Consider the following 4,627-nt stretch of genomic DNA (forward strand, 5'->3'; position numbering starts at 1 on the left):
GACATCTGGGCCATATCGTGCCCAGTTTTGTCTGAAAGAAGTCAGCCACAACTGTACCAGATCCATGCCGCATCTCACAAATGGCATGGGCGACACCTGGCCCAGATGTCAACCACGCCATTTCTGAGATTTGGCCCAGATCCGGATCTGGGCCAAATCTCAGAAATGGCGTGGTTGACATCTGGGCCAGGTGTCGCCCATGCCATTTGTGAGATGCGGCATGGATCTGGTACAGTTGTGGCTGACTTCTGGGTTAGATATGGCCCATATTTACCCTTTCTAGACACAAAAGAATATGTAATTCATCCAGAATAAAGAAAACACTCATGTAGTCTAAACTGCTTTATTAAAATATAATAATTAGACAAATAAATATACATACATGAATACAACTGCATGTATAGATATAAAACAAATACATTTACATTATTACAAAATAAAAAATGCAGATAAATATTTATAAATATAATTAAATACACATTAACATTACATTTACATTTAGCAGACACTTTTATCCAAAGCAACTTACAAATGAGGACAATGGAAGCAATCAAAATCAACAAAAGAGCAATGATATACAGGTGCTGGTCATATAATTAGAATATCATCAAAAAGTTGATTTATTTCACTAATTCCATTCAAAAAGTGAAACTTGTATATTATATTTATTAATTACACACAGACTGATATATTTCAAATGTTTATTTCTTTTAATTTTGACGTTTATAACTGACAGCTAAGGAAAATCCCAAATTCAGACGCGGCAGAGAGGAGTGAGTATGAGAAACATTCAGATACACAAGCTGATTCAGTCTTCTGAATTGGGAGTAGCGAACATGCATTATAAACTTCTTTCAAATTAGAATCTGTTGTGGAGATAAAATGTGCAAGATAACGTATATGCACTAATAAAAACATCAAACAAAAAACATCAAACAAAAAAAAAATTATCTTTTACTCTCCAGTACTGAAAGCAGAACTGGTAAGGGAGCCCTTGATACTGTGACACAGCTCTTTCAAATTAACATTACCTTTTTTGCAGTGGCGGTAGTTTGTATGTCCATCTATAGTTGCCATCATCTAAGGTCTTTTGAGGACTGGTATCATCTGAAGTCCTCACAAGTCCTGCAAGTCCTGTGCTGTGCAGTTTCTAATAACCCTGGGATGGACATTTGCAGAAACAGGAAGATTAGCATAGCTGCTGTTCATATCATTTCAGGCAATGTGCACTTTTTACTATTTCATCAATGGAGTACATTGAGTACTATTTTTAATCTAGTAGCTTTAAACTGAAATAATTTTCCCTTAATAAACAAATTATTTGTTGTCTGTTTTTGGGGAACAGACAAAATCTCTATAGAATGGACTGCATATGCCAGAGTAACATTTAATACATTTAAAAAAAATTTAACTGGGAGGAACATCATAACTGTAATTTACACAACCATTCAAGAGTTTGGGGTCTGTAAGATATTTTATGCCTTTATAAAAAATCTCTTATGCTCACCACACTTCCATTTATTGAATCAAATTACAGTAAAATAGTAACACTGTGACTATTACAATTCAAAACAACTCTTTTCTATGTGAATATTATGTTAAAACATAATTTATTCCTTTGATCAAAGCTGAATTTTCAGCATCATTACTCCAGTCTTCAGTGACAAATCTTCAGAAATCATTCTAATATGATGATTTACTGCTCAAGAAACATTTCTGATTATGATCAATGTTAAAATACAGACGTGCTGAATTTTTTTTGTTGGATTCGTTGTTACATAGACTCCAAAAATTTGAATGTTAGTGTTACATGCATCAAATTGTTCAAAATCATCTGTTTCAAATCGTGTTCCTGTAGTTCAACTGGTAGAGCACTGTGCTAGCAAGCAAGCAAGCGCAAGGTTGGGGGTTTGATTCCCCGGGAACACATGATATGTAAAAATTGATAGCCTGAATGCACTGTAAGTCGCTTTGCATAGATGCATAAATAAATGCAGGTCTTTTGAACTTTGTATTCATCTGTGAATCCTGAAAAATAAAATGCATCACGGTTTCCACCAAAAAAATTAAGCAGCACAACTGTTTCAACGCTGATAATAAGTTTCTTGAGCAGCAAATCAGCATTTCTGAGGGATCCATGTGACACTGAAGACTGGAGAAATTATGCTGAAAATGATGCTGATACAGCTGCACATCACAGGAATAAATTAGTTTATAATGTATTCACATAGAAAACAGCTATTTTAAATTGTAATAATATTTCACAATATTACTCTTTTTACATATTTTAATCAAATAGTTACTACAGAGGTGAGCAGAAGATAATTATTACAAATTGTATCAACTTCAAGCTTTTGAACACTAGTGTACTGTATATTTGAGGTTTGACTTACTGTACTAGTCTTGTGGTCAATAGCATCTTGGAGATGTTGTCTTACAGTAGGTTCACTCCGACTCTGCTGGATGCAGCAGGCCATCAGCACTGAAGAATCTAGGAACAAAACAAGCGATTTGACACAGAGCCAACAATATTTAGTCTGCAGTTCCAGGTTTATTAGATGGAAACAAGCTAGAGCAGGTGAAATGCAAAAAATTAATAAAATAACAGATTCATTGCGATATATGTTGTGAAAAAAATGCATATTATGTTACTTAACCTTTTCAGCGCTTCCCAGATCTCTGTTGTAGAAGGATTATTTTGTCACTCTTGAAATCGCAGAAAAGTTTTATGTTTACCATAAAAGATCAAAACAACTTTAGTTTTCAGCCAATTTTCGCACTCCTTGATAACGTGACGTCATCGATAAACAGTAAAGTGTAAAATGTTAAGGTTAAATAAATTAAGCAATTTCCAATCATCCATTGAAAGATTACCAACAAAACAGCCAAAATCTATCATCTACAGATGAAGATTTGATTAAAAGCCCAAACTTTCATAAATAAGAGAACAATAGAGTTATCACACCTGACCATATGTCGTCTGAAAACGGTAGAAATGCTAACGGACTTTTTCGAAGACATTAAACCATTCCTATAAAGTAAATAAACAACAGAAGCGAGTCAAATACAAGTAAGAGAAGTGTCAACAACAGTTATAAGTAATATTTGTGTGATTTTATGGACTTAACTCACCTGAAAACAGTGAAATCAGCGAGAAACGGGTTGTTTCCTCATGACATTTGCAGTGTTGCGCTCCGTTTCCATGGCAACTCCATCCGGTCCGCGCGCACTCCCATGAAAGCACGTCACGAATTTAAAGTCACACGCTTACTTTACATAAATAAACATATGAATAAACATATGCCCCTTTTTTTATTTCAGTAAGAGGGGGCGCCGCCATTTGTAAATTTAATGTGTCTGGCTTTCGGTGTCATTCCAGCTATATTAGCTGTACAAACAGCTTGTTTTGCTGTTTACTGTTGCAAACTGCTGTATCTTACCATGTTATTTTTAATGTATTGTGTTAGTTATGAACGTACTGGTTTGTAGTGCAAACAGTTTTACCGTTTACTGCACTTTGTTCTTCTTGTTATTTCCCTATAACCATGACCATACCCAGATAGCACAGGTACGTTGCGGGGACGTCTGTGCGATGTATGCTTTTGCATCTGGGAGACGTCGTTTTTAGGGCGTTTGCTCATCTGGAAGACGTCGCATAGACGTCTTTTTCCGATGTTCCAGCGATCTCCGGTAGACATATTACAGACGTTTAATATTTGAATGTTATGTCTATTAGACATCTGATTTACATAGCATAGACGTCGTTCTTAATTGTACGATTTTATACGTTCCTTCATATTTCCTTTTATTGATCACAGCTTTAGTTACACTGATTATGCATGCGTCTTCAGATATGAGAAAAGTATAATAACTAACCCCAAGTATTTTCCACTCAGAATGAAAGAACACAACATGCTGTTGAATGATTTGTATCCTTTTATTAACAGTGAATGAAAATAAGCAGTCGTTTATGTTATTATTATTATTATTATTTTAATACTGAACCAACCAAACAAACAACAAAAAATCAAGTTGACTAACAAGGCATTCTCCCTGGGGCCAAGCGGAGATAATCCTTAATGTGTTTTTCAGCCTCTGCTTCAGTTGGCGACGGAAGCACGGGATTCTTCATAGCTGCTCCTGCATGTTAAAAGGTAAAACTTAAATAAGTTTAACAAATAAAACTTTTTTCACTTATTGTTTAATTAAATCCTCAAAATATGTTTTTTTTTTAAACTGGGCTCTTATGAATTTAGACAATGATAAGCAAACTATAAAAAATGATTTCAACATCCGTCCTTCCCTAAAGCTATAATGTCTGTATCAGTATCAGTTAAATTATTCATTATTCTATTAGTCATGTAAGATAAATGCATGCCGATCCAAACAAATCCATTTAAGAATTATGCATTAACTGCGCAAAATAATGTAAAATAAGACATTTAATCACACATTCACATACAATTGCTTTGTGGATAGAATTAGATCACTACATAATTCAAAATGTCATTCAATTATGATATCGCTAATTTAAAATTAATTTTGTAGTTCTATAGCCCAGTGCAAAATGCCAGGCCTGCACATAATAGTGGGACAAAGTGGCACTTTTATAGTTTAAGATTTTGTA

General features: G+C 34.4%; 1 long non-coding RNA gene across 3 annotated transcripts; it reads right to left on the minus strand.

Annotated features, from left to right (window-relative positions):
- Window positions 1-327: 327 nt before the first annotated feature.
- LOC127943621 (uncharacterized) lies at window positions 328-3,203 on the minus strand. Of its 3 annotated transcripts, none has more exons than XR_008149876.1 (5): window positions 3,133-3,203; window positions 2,966-3,031; window positions 2,394-2,491; window positions 1,032-1,159; window positions 328-866 (listed from the first exon to the last, which is right to left on the minus strand). It is a non-coding gene; the product is annotated as an uncharacterized LOC127943621 (long non-coding RNA). The 3 variants fall into 3 exon arrangements; XR_008149926.1 differs by having other exon boundaries at window positions 2,658-3,031; window positions 3,133-3,190; XR_008149825.1 differs by lacking the exons at window positions 2,966-3,031; window positions 3,133-3,203 and having other exon boundaries at window positions 2,394-2,649.
- Between the last annotated feature and the right edge of the window lie 1,424 nt (window positions 3,204-4,627).

This window comes from Carassius gibelio, chromosome A1 (genome assembly GCF_023724105.1).
Source record: "Carassius gibelio isolate Cgi1373 ecotype wild population from Czech Republic chromosome A1, carGib1.2-hapl.c, whole genome shotgun sequence".
In the NCBI taxonomy this organism is placed as follows: domain Eukaryota; kingdom Metazoa; phylum Chordata; class Actinopteri; order Cypriniformes; family Cyprinidae; genus Carassius; species Carassius gibelio.